Here is an 18436-nt window from a genome sequence, read left to right on the forward strand (position 1 = left end):
AAGTTCGTAATGTTTTTATCAAGTAGTGTGGGACGTGTTACGATTTGCACTTAGTAAGTGGTTAGGACCAATTACTAACTGGTTGCTAAGAGGGTAGTATTTGTTACAAACATGCTGCTTGCTTTATTTACTAAGAGGGTAGTATCTGTTACTAAGAGGCTGCTTGCTTCAGTTACTAAGAGGGTAGTATGTGTTACTAACATGCTGCTTGCTGCAGTTACTAAGAGGGTAGTATCTGTTACTAACAGACTTCTTGCTGCAGTTACTAAGAGGGTAGTATCTATTACTAAGATACTGCTTGCTTCAGTTACTAAGAGGGTACTATCTGTTACGAGCATGCTGCTTGCTGCAGTTACTAAGAAGGTAGTATTTGTTACTAACAGACTGCTTGCTGTAGTTACTAAAATAGTAGAACCTGTTACTAAGAGGGTAGTATCTGTTACTAAGGTACTGCTTTCTTCTGTTACTAAGAGGGTAGTATCTGTTACTAACATGCTGCTTGATTCAGTTACTAAGGGGGTAGTACTTGTTACTAACACGCTGCTTGCTTCAGTTACTAAGAGGGTAGTATATGTTACTAAGATGCTGCAACTTCTGTTACTAAGAGGGTAGCACCTGTTACTAAGATGGTAGTATCCGTTACTAACATACTTGCTTAGTAGCGGTTACTAAGCCTCTTGTTACTAACTCCAGTTACTAAGAGGGTAGTAACATATGTGACAAGCACTTAGTAAGTGAAACTTAGTAAGTATTACAACCCTTTTTTTAAGAGTGTAACAGTAAATCAAAGATGCGTTGGCATGCCCCCCGCCCTTTAAATTGTGGACAAATCCCGCTTATTTCGGCAGCCTGTAACTCTTGAACGGCCCGCTCTAGTGTGGCCATTTTGGTACCTTGAAAAGCTCTCGTGTTTGGCTTTTTTTATCGCTAAGTTGGGTAACATTGAGCTTGCCCTTTCTCAAATAACAAGGAAAAAGAAAGTAGGCATAAAACATTCTCATTGGCCACTGCCGATGACGTAGCTAAAATGGCATCACCCGAATGGCGTAGGGCGCTGTATTTGAAAACCTGGCTAGTTGAGGCACCATTTTGGGTTAGGTTACAATCCTAGCACAAACGTGCTTAGAGGATTGAGAAGGTTCCACTCGGTATATCAGATTGGCCGAAGGCGAGCCAAAATGAAAAAAACGTGCCAACGGCACATCACGGGTTTCTGCAAGCGATCAGCAAGCGAGCGTCGTTGCTTCGGCACCCGATAACAGCGATGCAGGTGACTGGCGGTCCTCTCCACAAAGGCACGGCATTGCGCTGCTCTGCAACCGATGAGCAAGTGACTCGCGGTGCCGGGACATCGGATATCGTCGGCGCAGAAAATAGCAGTCCGCAAGATAAGGGCAAGCCGTCGCCCGGCTTTACAAGCGATAAGCAACTGACTCGCGACGATGCAACTGACACCAATCCGCCCGAGAACGACGGCATTCTTCGCGCCAACTCTAGTTTTCTGCCAGTTCACACGGAAGCTGTCACGAGCACCAACATAGCCCAAGTAAGTGCTTGTGAGCAGGTCATGCCTGAACGACTTGAGTCAACATCCGCGACATCGAGAAAGAGTGCAGTTTTCACCGATGCAAGCGACGCCTCATATCGGCCTCCGCCGCGGACACTGCAGCTTTGTATTTGATGGTCGACTTGGAGATCCTGAATAGGCTGGTCATTCATTCCCTTCGATAGAAAGCGTGGTGCAAAGTATGCGGCTGGCGTGCGAAACTAGTCACGAGTGACCGCGACTACGGCCTCGCTAAGAAAATTATACAGTAAAATCTCGTTAATTAGACACCCGTTAATTCGGAAATTCGGATAATTCAGACGGCTCTATTGGTCTTGGCCAAAGTGCATGTTAATCTATGGGTGCAAACCTTCGTTATTTCGTCGGAATTCGGCTCCGCACCGCTTAATTCGGACAAATGCTGACGGCTGCTGCTACACAAAAGTGTGATAAAGCAGCGCTGGCACCACTGGAGTGAAACCGAAACCTCAGTGGCATCGCCATTACCATAAACTAGTGGGTGCGATCGCAGCGTCACCGAACGTCGGTGTCTTCTTTCTTCTCCACTCAGCGCCTCCGACGCCATTTTTCCTTGTGTTGTCGTGTCGGAACCATCTCTTATTGCGGAGTTCTCTTTTTCTTCCATTGTGACCGTATTTGCATGCCACCACCATCGTGCGCTACAGTGATGGCAACAATGAAAAAGCGGCAGAACTGCGAGTGGTCTACTGACCAATCAAGAGATTATTAATGATGTCACGGGCGCCCATGAAGACCACGATCCCGACGAAGAATCATGCGAGGAGATACAGCCGCGACCTCATCGCACCTCACGGGAAGTCTCGGAGGCGCTGTTAATATAGAGGACGCTTGCCTGAACACTCCCGACAGCTTGCGTGCTGTTGGCCATTTGGAACAGTTAAGAAAAATTGTGATGTCAGCCGGAATCTGCGCGAAAACGCAGACGACAATTACAAAATACTTCAACAAATAAAGGTATGCTTCCGCAGCTTGATTTTAAATGTTGTTTTCCCGGTTCATTCGTTAATTCAGCATTCGGTTAATTCGGACAGTTTTCCCGGTCCCGTGAAATCCGAATTAACGAGCTTTTACTGTAGTCAAGTGCGACTGTTGTGCCGAAGTGACGATGGCATAGAATTCGCACAGAGTCGCTGGTGAAAAGTTGTGCAATGCATTTGAGAGGAATATTTTATTTATGCATGCAATGCTCAGTAGTGGAAAGGGCCACACATTCATGAATGATATTTTCGCGTCGATGGGGCTGTCGCGGCGAGGGCTGTGGAATTTCTGGCATTTCTGATGGTGTCTTATTAGAGCAACAATATCTCTAGTTCTACTTGACCAGTTTCAATATTTTTTTTTTGTCAGAAAGGTGGGGAATTGACAAGTGCAGTAGGGCTAGTACATAGTTACATATTATTAAAGAACATTTACAAAAAGAATTTTTTTGAAATTATTGTTGGGTTTTACAAATAAATTTTCAGATTCTTAATTTTATTTGAGATTGTTGTAAAATATTCATTCTTGCCTGATTGAACACGTATATTATCCTCGATCACTGTAGTGTTCAATTGATGTTCATAATTATTTCTAAGTTGTCCTGAAATGTTTTTTCTCGTTTTCTCAAAACTGCGTTTTTATCACTGTAGTTTTGAAGTGACGATATCTCTTGTGGTACCTATCCTATCACAGTGATTTTTGTTTTGTTAGAAACGTGGACAAATGTAGAGTGCAGTAGGCATAAAATTTGATTGAATAACATGAGATATGTTTTCAAAAAGTAACAATTTCTCAAGGGTGTTACTAAAACATTCGGTTACAAAAGTTTGACATGCTGTAACTTTGGCCTAAATTATTCTAGAGCATTCATTTTTATATGCCACTGTCTTTTATCACTACCAGCATTCAAGAGAAAGCTCACTTACAAATTAATCAATGCAAAAAACTTGTATTTCTCAATATTTTGAAAAGTACTTGTTGCACAGAAAAAGTAATAGCATATTTGAAATCAGCATGTCAAACTACGTCAAAGATGGAGGTTTGATCAAAATTCACCCATAAATAGAAAAAAAATTTGAAGTGTGGTGTCCACCCTTAAGGGGGGAGGCTACCCTGGAGACCGAACTTGTTTTTTAAGATATCTGGAGGAAACTTTCAGGGGTTGTTCACTACAATAAAACTAGCACAACTGCCAAGTTTCACGAAGCTGTGTTTCTTAGTTCCAGAGTTATTGAGGTTTAACTGGGTGCTTCACATGGGTGCCTGAGGAAGAGTCGTGAGAAATCCCAGGACATAGTAGAAAGCTGAAATTCATTGTGGTCATTCCTTGATAGCTATCCCAGGGCACTACAAAGCAGTTTTTTTTAATTCCCCCCCCCCCCAAATTTTCACGCAACTTTCAATTTGATGTAACCAGTAATGACCAGATTCATCAAAAATTAATTGTTTATTATAAATTAACAGCACCAATTTTAAAAAAAAGGAGCTTGTTACGCCCTTGCAAGGTCATTCAGGAACAGAATAAAAAAAAACGGCACACAAATCTGATGAACGGTTTTCGAGTTCTTGCTTTCCTCGGCACCACAACTAGCAAAAAAATCCGTTCTGAGAAAACAGGCCGAGAAAGTTCAAAACACGTGTTTTCTTCAAAAAGCTCCAGCACAGTAGCTAGAAGTGTCCTGGCGCACTCTTTTCTTCTTTTGCCTGGCCTCCATCTTCTCTTGGTGTCTTTTAGAATTCTTTTTTAGGCGTAAAGCGTCTTTTTCACGAGCTCGCTGGATGGCCAGATGACCTGGTTGAAGTGCAATGGAGTACGATATCACTTGGGTTGCTTTGCAGCAGCCGGCATTGTAGCGCAGCACTGCTTCATGCAGTGCTGTTTCTACCGCGATCAAGGATGAGTGTTGCTCCTTCGGCATCAGAGACCACAGAATGGAGTGGAAGGATTCTGATGCATTTTGCGTCTTCGCTCCCAGGCAGCGCTGAAGAAGTTACTTTTGTGACAGTCTTTCGTAGATGGGCAGCATAGCTGCAGCGACATAGTCCGGTAGGCTGTGTTTATGTTTTGGCTGTGGCTCACGCTTTGCCTCTGCAGCTCTATGGCGGCACCACGATTGAGCTCCCTCTGGGCAAAGTTCATGGTGAGGGTCCTGGTCAGTCGATGTGACGTGGTGATATGTTGCCATCACTGCACGCTGCATGGCTGTTAGGTCAGTTGAATTGTTTCAGGGCCCAACCATAATATCCTGTCAGCTTTTCAATGAGGGCTTTAGTCAGCTTCCCCGTCCCACTCAGTGGCTTATCACTTTTCTGCACAATGTTTCGAAGAGCACTTCCAATCCTTTTCTGAACATGGTTCAGACATTCTTCTTTTACAATTGGCACTAGCCTGTACACATTCTCTTCTGTGAGGGCAGCGAAGGTACGGCTGTCTCCGTCGGACACAAGAGTGGTGTACCCCAGGCCATGCTTGGATACAGACCGCCCAAAGAGAGTCAAGCCTGCCTCCACTTCCATGCTTCCCGATTTTGCGTCTGTGTTTTTCTGGCAAATGTGGTGCTTCTGCCAGCTTTCGTATGCTGCATCTCCAGGTTTGGGCCCTGTTTGGCATCCAAGGCAGTGGTTTGAAAGAACTACAGCATCCAAGATGAGACCTGTAAAGAAGTCAATTACGGATCCCACTCCGATGTGTGATGTGTGACGCCGCTTATGCCATGTGCCATCGTACACTACGGTGATGTCCTTGCGGAAGCTGGGGTCCATTTCTTTATATGTTTTGATCACTGCTGTGGCAGAATCAGCATAAAACTTCTCCAAAGCGGTGGCCTCTGGCTTCCTGAACGTCTCTTTCAAGTGCTTTTGAAACGTCTTGTGGTGAAGACCTCTGTAAGAGACGTTCATGGCAGCCCAAAAGTCATTAAGAGCTGTTTGCCCCTTGCCTATTTGCTTTATAGCCATTATGGCGCGGACATTTACATCGAAGGCCTGCGTGTCCTTTTTGCGGGGTGATGTCCATAATTTATCGACGGTGCCACAAGAGGCGCACACGACTTCAAGTTTTGTTGCAAGTCCAAGCTTGGTGCTCTCTCGGACAGTCATAGCACCTTTCAAACATTCTTTGCACACTGTGCGGCTGAGCACGACGTTAAAGATGTTCATTTGAACGAGCGAAAAATGTTCGCCCTCACTTGTCACTGCAGGTGCAAGAGCCGGCTGCATCAGTTGAAATTTCTTCTGCGTCGCCGGCGTAGACTCGAGTTCAGCGCGAACGGCGTCACGACGTCTCGCATTCGCATCGATTTCTTCCTTCGTTAGGAAACGTGTCCGCAGATGAAGCGACGGTCCACTCACGCTCTATGGCGGCACCGATTCAGACGAAGTGCTGGGTCCGGCGATATCAGAAGCACTCGGTGTCACACTGGATGGCATCGATTCGGAGCACGTGTCGAGCCCGGCGATCTCGGAAACACTCGGTGCATTTGCGGCTCCAGCCACACTCGATGTGTCGGATTCTCGACTGGCGACAGCCGACAACACAGTTCCGTCGCTGCAAGCGTCTACGCAGTCGGCACCCGCAGCAGAATAGCGGAATTTCGATAATCGTACAAGCCGCATAGCGCGCCTCCGCGCACCGGACTTCCGCACTGACATCGGCTTCGTTGCCGGCATCGCCTGCAACAACAAAGACGAAAGGCACAGAACTAGTGCAAAAAGAAAAAAAAAACGAGAGAAAATGATCGAAAAGATAGAACAAGGCGAAGAGCGGCTCGTAAGCAGACGTCTGTCGAGGCGGACGGAGCAGAGAGCAACAACGAAGCGAGCGCGCTGGACGCGCCATAGAGAGGAGCGACCGCCCCCGCTGCTGCACAGCAGCCAATGGCGGGCACGCTTTCTCCCGCGAGATATGAATGCGCTGCTCTAGCCAATCAGCGCTCCGCATCGCATTGCGGGAAAACGCCAATAGCGTCTCAACTGTGCTGCCGACGCCATGTTGCAAGGCGGCGAACGAGAGAGAAAGAATTCACGGTCAAAACAACACCAAGATGGCGCGGGACGACCGCATGGTCCGGGAATGGCGCGCGCGCGAAGTTTCGTTTGATTTCGGGATTTGCGCCTGTTTTGGACGCCGCGGCGGCCTCGAAAATAGTATTTTTTTTGCACTTTGCGGTTGAATTAGGTGCTGATAATTACAGAATAGGTAGTTTATGAGACACACAACCCAAAAATGTGGTTTTTCAAAAACCGACTTCTTCGCGATTTTTCGGTTTTCAAGGGCCGCGTCTCCCTTAACTCCCTCATCTTTATGACAAGGGTGATGCGGTCCATGCCACGCAATCACCCTTAGTAAAACAGAAATAAATGGAACATTTCGCAAAGGAAGTTTGGCGATCTCCCTTTGCAGCAGAACGAGGTACTCTTGTCCCCATTAGTGTGCAGGTTGGAAAAAAAATTTTGAGCACTGAACTGCCGCAGTGAAAACAATGATGTATTTTGGCAATACTAAACGTTCTTTCGTTGCAGTACTCTTTCATAACGTGTGTTTCTTCACGCATATATATGCCCGCCAGAGTGAAGCTACTCGCTTACACGGATGCCCCGTGCCTCGCGAGTCGGACCGGGATATTTTGTCGATGTGTGCAGTTGTCGTCGCCAGGTTTGCGCTTGCCCGTGAGAGGAATGACCGACAGTGCGCACGAGGCAAGGAAACACAAGAACTTTGGTACACTGGCTACAAAACATCTAGTAAAGAAACAGCGTTAGGCACAAGGTGACCAGTGGTGCTGCTAGCATCGCTACATTTAGCGAGTGCATTTCAATTCGAAATACAGTCGAATCTTGATAATTCGAACTCGAAGGGGCTCGAAAATTTGTTTGACTTAAAAAAGGTTTGAATTATCGAAAGCTAAATAAACAGAAGGCTCTCCATGCAGTGTGTATGTGCATTGAGCTAACACACGAGGGGGAAATTTCAGAAGACTTACATTTATTCACAAATCACAGGACATCCATCATTAATTGAAGTAATCAGTGATGCGCGTCTGCACACATTTACCTTGCAGCGAGGCAATAAATTTCACACGCAGCTTGCACATTTCTACTTCGGCTTCAGTATTCTCCTGGTAAGAGAAGTTGTGCGCGGAAATGTCCAGCGCCGACACTCTCTAAAGACGACGACAACGACTGGGTAGCGGAGCCGCAGCATGGCCAGCACTTGACGAGAAAGGAGGAGCGTCTCCACGCGAAGAGAAGCAGATCAGCAGCGAAAACCGACACTCCACGGCAGCTTTTTCTTCTTTTTCTTGCTCCCTTCGTGTGTGTCGTTGAAAGGAGAAGGGTTACGTGGCAGGGAGGGGAAAGGGGAAGCGTGGCAACGGCCGGTGAGAGACCCCCCTCCCCCAAAGGCGCAGAGCCATGCTCCCGCAAGACACAAGGGCTGCAGAAGATAGTGCCTTTTTCCTTTCCCTCAACCACACAACCAACCCCGCTACAGCTTTTTTTTTCCTCTCTCCGTGCGCGGCATCGGAAGGAGAAGGGTTTTTACGTGGCCGGGACGAAAAAAGAAGCGTGACACAGGTGCGTGGCAGATCGGCATTTGAGAGAGAAAAAAACATTCCACAGCAGCCTTTTCTTTCCTTTTCCTTTCCTTTCCTTCGCGCCCTGCGTTGAGGTGTGGCAGGTGCCGCCGTGGGATTGGGTGGGGTGCTGAAAGCATTTTCGGAGCGCGGTATGTTTGAATTAACCCTTGCAAGTTCTTGCGCGTTCGAATTACCGGGCGTTTTCGCCCATTGGAATACACATAGCTTTGACGGGACCTCACCGTGAGTTCGAATTAAGGGGGGACGCGGGTCTTAGAATGGTGAAAAATGGCCAAAAAGTCAATTTTGAGAAAATGCAATATTTGAAATTTTTAGACCTATTAGCATGTGTCCTCAAATTGTGAACGCTGAATTCGATCAGTAAATGGATTAAAATTGATTATGAAGTCGCCACGGGAGCCGCAAAACAACCCACAGCAGGTAGAATTCGTTCAAACTTCTCGCGCGCGCCGCAGGCGAGGCAGTCGGCCGATCGCCGCCATCTTGGGCTTGTTTCGAAGCCGATTTCTTTGTGCGCATTTTGCCACCCTTCAAAATGGCGTCGCTTAAACAGAGCGGCTGCCCTCGCCCTTTTTCCAGAACCTCCTTCCAGGCCGCTGATTGGCCGGAGCGCGCGCGCACCAGGCGAGCCCCCTGTTCCTCGCTTCCCATTGGCTGATGCAGCCAAAGTTGCCCGCGCTTTTTTTTTTGTTTATTGTTCGTCGGCCGCCGGTTCCCGTTTGCGCACGTTGTTCGTCTGCTTCCCGCACGTGTCTGCTTGTGCTACGCGCCCGACGCACCGACTTTCCTTCTTTTGCCGGCATAATTGAAGACGCTCGTCTAAAGAAGAAGACACGCCAAGCGTACGGCAAGAAACGGAGGCGCCCGTGGAACGTCCTCCAGAAAAAAGCAGCCGACAACGTGCAGCCGATTTCGCCCGATCCCGCCGAAGCGGCAAATTCCGACGACGGCGCGCAGCCGTGGCTGCTTGTGTCCGAAGCGGTGCACTCTCCTGTGCCTTGCAGCAGCACCTCATTGGATTGTGTCATCGTCGGATCGTCATCTTGCACTTCCAGCAGCATCCTAGAACGCATTGACACGGCGTTTTATTCGGCGGACAAGTTTGCTGAGTGCGCGAGAAATGCAGCAGGCTTCAAGGCATCACTCGCAACGCAGTGTGCGACAGAATGTAAGTTCGAGTTACTAGATATTGATCTGGAGGATGGTGCCAAAGGAAACGGGACAGAATTTCTTATTGTTGATCTGGCGGCGATACGCTCCTTATTTGGACTTGTCGCGTTCCCAGAATGCGGTGAAAGAAGCGTCACTATTTCAAAGGCCAAGAAAGAGTACGGCTGTGTTCGAAGCTCATAGTCACGTGCGGCAGTTGTGACTTTCGGGAAGAGCGTTTTTCGTCCCCACGTATAGCCGACGAGACCGACGCCAAAATAAGGTCGTTTGAAGTTAATATGCGTGCCACGAAGGCCATCACCAGTATCGGCAAGGGGGCAACGGCTCTGTCGGACTTCTTCGCCGGGATGAATATTTCGCATCGAGGGCTTCACCACATAAATATAATGAAAGAAGCCTGCTGTGCGACTGCTGCCGAATGCGAAGCGCCGAGCGTTGCTCGTGTCAAGGAGCTCTATGCGGAGTTCGGCAACGCGCCCAGAAACGTCGTCATTTATGACGGCACCTGGCTTACGCGTGGACATAGCTCGCATATATGTGTTGGCTGCATTGTTGAGATGTATAGTGGCCTCGTGATAGACCATATCGTGCTATCGAACTTTTGCCTGGCTTGCACCACAGGACCCAAGGAAGGTGAAGCAGGACATTCTGCGTGGCTCATTCAGCATGCCCCTCTGTGCCAGAAGAATTTTGATTGTAATTCTGGCCAAATGGAAGTGGAGGCAGCACTACGCTTGTTTGAGCGGTCACTTGAAAAGCACAAGCTTCGTTATGCGACAATGCTGTCGGACGGCGACAGCAGGACATTTCATGCACTCACAGAAAATGAGGTGTACGGCTTCATAAAGGTGGCCAAAAAGGACTGCATAAATCATGTACACAAGCGTATGGGAGCGGCCTTACGTATTCTTGTAGAGAAAAAAAAAAAAGCTCAAGGTGGCTGACTTGGTGGAAAGGGCAGACTTACGCAACAAAAGATCAAGAAGATCACCTCATAGTATGGCTACGCAATGAGAAGCCACAGGAACGATGTTCTAGGTATGCAGAAGGCTGTTCTAGCAACTTTGAACCACAAGTGTTCAACTGACAAGGCACCAAAGCATGACCTTTGCCCTGAAGGCCTTGAATCTTGGTACAAATTTCAGAGAGCTCTTGCGAAAAATGAAAAGCCGCCACCACACAAGGACAGCCTGCCTGATTTCGTAACTGAGGCATTGGAGCCTATGTTTAGGCGGCTGAGCGACAAAGCCCTCTTGGAAAGGTGCAGCGATGGGATCACCCAGAACCCAAGTGAGAGCCTACACGCTATGATTTGGCAGCAGGCCCCCAAAACTCAGCATGCATCCTTGCGGAGCATTGAAAGGGCAGTTGTCGAAGCCATCAGCCGCTTCAACCAAGGCACAACCAAGAGCAACGTGGAAATTGCCGAGAAGCTGGGCTACAGCGCTGGCCATAACTTGGTGCGTCGCAGCCTTGAGAAGGACAAGGGCAGGCTGCAAAAATGGCGAAGAGAGCATCTCGACAGCAGTTCAATAAAGCAAAGACTTTCAAAGCGTCATAAGCCAGCAGGGGACTCTGCTTACAGCCCTTGTCTGCTGTAAACAGTCATGATGGCAAATAGTGAGAATTTTTGCAAAAATAAATAATCTTGGTTTTAGACTTAAACATTGTGTAAATTTATTGTCTATGCAAGGACAACATTATTGCATGATTTTTTTTTGTGTTCCTTTCACTTGCAAGGCACTGGAAGACCACAAAGTAAAAAAATAATAATTCTCATGCTGAGGCAATGACTATTTTATAGTTCTAGAACAAGCTGTGAGCAGTATTCTGGGTGGGTACAGTGAAATTTAGCATGGCAATTTATCCTATAATATAGAGCTACAGAATGATGTCATTAATATCGCTGTAGCTTCACTTTAACAAAAGTTAAAGTTGCTAGAAACTTCAAACGCGTTTTTCTCATGTGGGAATTGAGGCTAGCCCGCTGCCTTTGCGCAGGCTTTGCCGCCTTTTCTGCCGTTCTCAAGTCTCGATGTGTCTGACCTCCTTTGCTGTCTACTGCGCTGAGAGAGCGGAGTGACGTTTAAGTCCCTCACCCGGTAGCGGATGTTGACTGTGGCGTCGCGCGTGGAGCCTCCCGAGAGGTTTTCACGCGCTGCATCAGGAGGCAGGTACTCTCCGGGACTTCAAACGGTGAGCCACGCAATCTTTTCCGTTCGTCGAGTTCCGTCGCTCGGGGCTCGCCAGACTTCGCCGATGGCGCCTCGCGCCCGAGGCGAACGCTCATCTTTTGTTGCCCCGCTGCGTACTCACGGCCGAAGGGCAGTACGGTGTCCTAGTGCGTGGCCTAGCTACGCCGACCTGTCTCCCTCCGAAGCCAACGCGAGCGCCTTTGCCTTCGCTCGGGTAACCGGGCCTTGGTCCCGGTGTCTCCGTGGATCACCTTTACCGCGGAGACGTGCTCGTGGCACCCTGTGTAGTACTTTTGTGCCCGTGGCGGGGATAAGCCTATTTGCTTTCCCGCCGCGCCTTTGCAACGGGCTGTACTGCGTTTGGCGTTGCCACAATAAAGTGTTGCGACTTTGAGCAGTATCGTGTTCTCGCCGCAGCGACGGTTAACGCGTGCCCTGCGGCTCGCTAAGACCGGACCCACGCTGGTGGCCGTACTCCTTCGGGATACGTGTACACCACACTCAGTTCGATGTTTTTGCACATCGCACTCTGCCTTAAGGGGTTTTTTCCTATGTTAAACTTGAGTGAATGCGACAAAGTTGGTATCATTTTATTCGTCTTGACATGATCTAGGGCGTGATGCTATTTCTATTTCTCTAGCATCACTTCAAAAATTATCATTGAAGATTTTAGTGAGAGAAATGTATTGTAATATGGTGACCATAAGTGTTCGTCCGTTTTCTTGCTTATAAAATGCCTTCAAATGGATAAAAATAGCATCACCCCCTACAGCAAGTCTCCAGTATTGGGATTATGCATTCACTTTTTGGATTTAGCAAGAATAAATTGCTAAGAGGTCCTGTAAGAAGTACGCAATTAAGATTCAGACCTTCAAATTTTCTAAACCTCTTGAAATAATAAGAAACAAATTAGAGTTTTGAAATCAGCATGAAAAACTAGCTTAGGTAGTGAAGTTTAGTTAATATTGAGCAAAAAATTCCTTAACCGGAAGTTCGAATTAAGCGTGTTTGAATTTATGAGATTCAACTGTAATTTTTAATGCTTTGTTCGCTTCAAACCTACTTAATAGTGTTTTTGTAAAAGCAGCATAAGGAAGATTCACAAAAAACGCAACTAGATATGTATTTATGATATTTCCACAAAAATTTAACAGTGCCGGCTGGGCCGCTCGCGGCAACTATTACAGTCTTGTCATTGCTGTGTGATACTGCTACAACTCCTTGTACCTAGGGGAGATTTACGTTGACGAAGTTTAAGAGAGCTTGGTGGTGGCCGTGTGACAGGAGTATTACTGTATATGCTGCCTTTAGATAGCAGAGTTGCGCATAAGTCTGCCATCTTGCTCCCCCTCCCCCTCCTCCCTTGATGTCTATGTCATGAAGAAAAGCCACCCCTTCTGAATGTAGGAGCCGACGCAGCCCAGCGGTTCCGTGCGTTTTCTCGCTCGTTCATGACTTATCGCTGGTGCAATAACTTTTGCTCCGTAAAAAATAAGAAAAAATTGAATAAATAATGGTTTTAGATACTAATGATGCTATAGCTTGTTCGATGGCAGTCACCATAGGAAGATATTTTTGTTTTAAATAGGAAACAAGAAAGCCTTGACTTAATTTGTTGAGAATCGTGTACAGGACTCACGACTACTTGGTTTTCGCACATTGCTCGTTTGACGTAGCTTTTCGCTATTTTAAACAATTAAGCAGGTGGCTTGATAAAACAATTGCTAGAACTATAGAGTAAAACCTCATTTATTTAAACTCGGTTATTTTGAAATCCCACCTAATTAGAAATATTTCCGCGGTCCTGTTTTTTGCATTTTAAGTCTGAGTGGATAATTTGAAGCGTCAGTAAGCACCACTCTGGTTAATTAGAAAACTTTGGTTGTTGTGTGCCAATTTCTAATCTCAATTTCACCTCAAATCCGCGGAACCGACGTCCCTTAAAAGGCAAAGGCAATGTAATCTAGCAATAATAATGAGTGTGAGTTGAAGCAGCCCAGCCTTGCGACCTCGAGCACAAAAAAAGAAAAAAAACGTGGTCAGCAAAAACGTGCTCCTGCTGAAAAAGAGGCATGCTGAAAAAGGAGACATTGTCAATTAAAAAGCAAGTATTGCGCATATCTGAGGCACCATTACAACATGTCAATATTTTGTATATGTGTCTTTATACTAGAGAAGGCATACATAAGTAATTCTAAGGACCATAGCGTTTATCATGCTGGGCTGACAATGCAATGCAATGCTCAAAAACGCAAGTGTTTCCAACGCTCTGCTAAGACAACACGATGGTGGCACCTGCACGTCGCTTTGCTTTCTTCACCTTATTGCTTCCGAGACAGGCGCGCACGCCTTCCATCGTTCTCGAAGATAACTGCCAGATAGTGCTCGTGTCTAACGGGCCTTGATGCGCTCGCTCGCGTTCGCTGCACGGATCGAGACTCTCTAACGCAGCGCCTCCAGTATACAGTCGAACCCGGGTATATTGAACTCGCCAAAAAACGTTTATTAGTTCAATATACAGCATAATTCGATATAGGCCCAGTATAGGATTTGACACAAAAGCACATACCGTATTTACTCGATTCTACCGCACCCTCGATTGTAACCCGCACCCGATTTCCATGACGAAAAAAAAAAAAAACGTAAGACATCGATTGCAACGCGCACCCATTTTTCTCGCTGGCCCGCACGATCACACCACTCGGAAAAACAACTCTTTTCAGGGGCGTCTTCCATCTAAATATGAGGTACGGGCGAAGCTTGTGCCCATCTGACGTGTAACAGAGCATAGCCGTCACTAGTTTTACCGTGGACCGATGTCAGCACGCGAACTTGCTTCGCCCCCTTCTTCTCGACGGTTGTGGTGCCAGGCATGTCGAAGTAAAGAGGCGTCTGATCGTCATTCCAGGTTTGCCCAGGCAGGTAGCCGTTGTTGTGCCGCAAGTTTAGGACGAACCTCTGAAAACTGTGAAGCTTTTCAACGTACTCCTCCGCAAAACTTTTCGCATATGCCCGTTCCCCTTCCGAGGCAAAAGCCTTTCCTCTTCATAAAGTTAGTTAGCCAGCACCTGCTCGCTTTAAATTGGCTCCGCATTAGACCTTTTTCTAAGGCTAATTGCATAGCCCGCACTTGGAGCAGTTCTGTCGTCACGGGCCGCTGTGCCGCTCGGTGCACAAGCACATACTCGCCGAGCAGCTCTTTAATTTGCGGAAACTGACCCTGCTGTGGTCCACTGAAGCCTTTGCATGAAGCTCTGCTGTCGACAATCTTCTGCTTTTGTTTACGCGAGTCCCGCAGGCACGTTTCGGGAACTCTGAACGACCGCGATACGGCCCGATTTCTATCCGTTTCTGCACACGCGATGACTTTTCTATTGAAAGCGGCATCATGGTGCACTCGTGTTTTTGGAGTCGGCCCTTCCATGCCGTCGATTAATGCACTACAAGATGACGAACTCCTCAGCACACGTACGAAGTGCTGCACAAGGGGAACACATAGGCAGAAATGGCTGACGCGCCATGCCGACGCACGTAGGGGGCGGCCATTTTGGAGTTGTCGATGGCAATAGAATGACCGCATTCATTTTTTTTTCGTACTCTATTCTAACGCGCATGCGATTTATGAACTCGCTTAACCGTAGAAAAGGTGCGCGTTAGATTCGAGTAATTACGGTAATAAATTATAAGAAAAGTAGTTTATTAATATGGCGGCTTACTTGCGACTCCTGCTGTGGTGCAAAATAGTCCCGGATTTTCTTCTGGGTCAACGACTTCGCTACCTGCGACAGCACGCACGCCTTCATGTTGTCCAACGAGTCGGAGCAGCTGTGGCTGCAACCGTCCACATTCATGCAATAGCGCCGTACCAACGCAAGTGCACTAATCACCTCGGAAGATGTAGGCAATGGGTCATCGTCAATTTCCTTATTGCTGTCGCTTTGCCTCGTGGTCGGGACGACTTCTGAAATGTAGTCCTCATCTTGCAGCTGATCCGTGATGGCGACATCATCGTCCGTACTGATGAACTCGTCGAATGTCAATCCGTCGACAGTACTTAGGAACACTTGTAAACAGCCGCTTCAAGATCTTTGTACGCAGCAGTGCGCACACGTCAGGCGCCACGAGCACCTGGCCTTTTGTCCGACTTGGCCCTGATGTCTGCCTTGTTCTTCAGGATAGTACTCAAGGGGCTCCTAGGAATTGTGTACGCGGTGGCGACGTCGGACTTCTTTTCATCGCGCTCGACCCGATTTACGATCGAGTTTCGCGGCAAACGACAAATTCTGCCTTTTTGCGCAAGCCATGATGACAGCGCGCCAACACAGGTCACAGAGCAACAGGGAACACCACCAGCACAGACCACATTGGATGAGGACTCAAGGAAAACTAACACCTCGCTGCTCTTGGAGCCTTGAAATTGATGAGCGAGTGCACGAGTTTGGTCTGCAACATCAACAACCGAATCGGAACAAGCCGGAAAAGCTCTTTATTATATGATGGATCGTGGATTATGTGCGCACATTTGTCGCACATAGGCGTCACCGAACTGATAAACGGCCTAGTCGGTAGACGAGCATATGGCGACCGCATCAGCTCGCGAGTGTGTCTCTGCAGAAAACATGCAGTGGGCATTGAAAAAACGCCATTTAGGTGACGCAAAGCAGAAGGACTATATGCCTGGCGCCTACTGAGAAAGCTCAATTAGCATATCGCTGTAAATAAACAGCTTTTTCATGCTACTGTCTGCCAAAATCGGACTTGTGTTTTTGCGTGATTTCTCAGGATTCAAATTTTGCTGCAGTTGCAAACTTGTCTACAATATATCTCTGCCTTCAAAGCAGCTAGCACTGTCATTTTTGTTGTGACGTGTAGCTGTATCTTCAGTTTACACAGTGGTAGGTGTGAATTTTCGATTCAGACCTTTAAAAAATTTAATTTTTGCCAGAAATTGAGGCATAAAGTGGGTGTGTCTGCACCACTGAAATGCAAGATGCGACAAACCTTGGTAAAATAATCAAATAAAAAAAGCACTCCTATTGTTGTGTAGCTTATGTTCATTAGTACACAGGCACGTGCCAATAGTAGCTCTGCAATACAAATTTCTTGTGACATGATACCGGCAAACAATGGGCAATTAATATTAGGATATCTCGGAAGCTAATTAGTTTAGAGAAACAGTAATTACATTTTTGAAATCAGCATCAAAAACTCAATCAGACTGAATTTTTTTATAAACACATGAAAACATCTGGCATTTCGTCTCAAGTACAGTGTCCCCCCTTAAACCTTTCCATGCAAAACCAGCATACGGGGCGGGGGGGGGGGGGGGGTCATCATTCTTAATTGTGTCCCGCAAAAATTTTATACAGCTCCTGCAATTTCTGCTCTCTTCTGCCTTCCTGCATGTTCAAGTAATATAGTGTCTTATTATGGCTCTTGTTTATTTATTTATTTATTTACATTACCCTCAGGGCCCATAAAGGCGTTACAGAGGGGGTGGGTAATATAACAAAAATGCAGCAATAACAGAACACAATAATACAACCAAATATTTAGAATACATGTTCAAACAATATTCAGTTATTATAGGCTTAAGATATGATCGGTTAGTGCAGTCTTGAAGGATGACACGTCCTCAATGGAGGCGATGGAGGGGGGAAGGTGGTTCCACTCGGCACTGGTCTTTGGCAGAAAGGAGTCTGAAAAAACGTTAGTACGGCAGAAAGGAATAAAAACTTTATACTGATGATCAAGACGTGACGATATGTATGAAGGTTGCGAGAAGAATTCCTGTTTAAGTGAATTATTTTGGTAAAGGATTTTGTGAAAAAGGCATAGACGAGAAATTTTTCTTCGAATATTCAAATCAATTAGTCCAAGGTTTGATTTCATTGTTCTTGCTTTGTCTCCTTTTCTTGACTCGACCATGGCTGTCTCTTTTGTGAGAGGGATGAACTGAATGAGGTGGGTTTCCTGTTGAGCAAGATTGGCTATTTTACTGCCATTATGTGATATTTAAATGGAGGTAATGTAACTCGCTTGTGTCCCAACGTACCCACATTACTTATTTATAGATAGTGCAGCTGCAGGTAAGTTCAAGAAGCAGCGTACCAGCAGAAAACACTTCTATTCTTGGTACGCATATTTGCTAGTACCAGTTGCTTTCACTGAGAATTGGTAGCGTCTGTCAATATCATATCGTCCGACACCAAGAAAAAAAAATGGCAATGTCATTTAAGTGAGTGTCCAAGCTTAATCTGTCATGAGGCGTTCTGTTTTTAGGTTGGCCGGAAGTGGTACCAACCATTTGAGTTTTAGGCATATTAATAACTTATATAAAAAACCACAAATTCAAATCAATTGGCATTGTTTCAGTGTTTTAGAAGCTTAGATTATAAGGTAGCTGAATGTTTTTAACGCGATAGCGTTAAGGAGCTCGTTTTACAGAAATTCTGGTGTCAGTGTCAGTGGTTGTGAGCGAAACATTATCTTGTGCGGGACCGAGAAATTGAGAAAGATGCAAATAAAATAAATGATATAAAATTCTGGGTCTGATTGGTAATTGAACCCAGGTTGTTTGTGTGGCAAGCGAGTGTTCTAACACATAGCCACGTTGCTTATAAACAAACTGAAGTTAACTTTCTCTGCTTGGAAATGTAGTGAAAGTAACTTTCGCGCTTTACAAACACATGCGTATCATATGCATGGTTCACAATATAACATGAAATATTGCAGTAATAATGTGTGGTACAAGCATACATTGCCATCAGGTGTTAGAACATGTGATTATCATAATGGCTTCATAGTTTAACGGGACCCACAACTGGCCAGAACACAGTGGTTAGATTCTGGTGGAAAGAAAAGAGCATGAATTATTACAACAGGTGACAGTATACTTTTTGCGATCT

General features: G+C 46.3%; 1 protein-coding gene across 2 annotated transcripts in view; it reads left to right on the forward strand.

Annotated features, from left to right (window-relative positions):
* The window catches only part of LOC142776400 (deoxynucleotidyltransferase terminal-interacting protein 2-like), a 68269-nt gene that overhangs the window by 45794 nt on the left and 4039 nt on the right, over positions 1-18436 (forward strand). The window lies entirely within an intron of this gene.

The sequence above is a fragment of the Rhipicephalus microplus genome, chromosome X (assembly GCF_043290135.1).
Source record: "Rhipicephalus microplus isolate Deutch F79 chromosome X, USDA_Rmic, whole genome shotgun sequence".
Classification (NCBI taxonomy): Eukaryota; Metazoa; Arthropoda; class Arachnida; order Ixodida; family Ixodidae; genus Rhipicephalus; species Rhipicephalus microplus.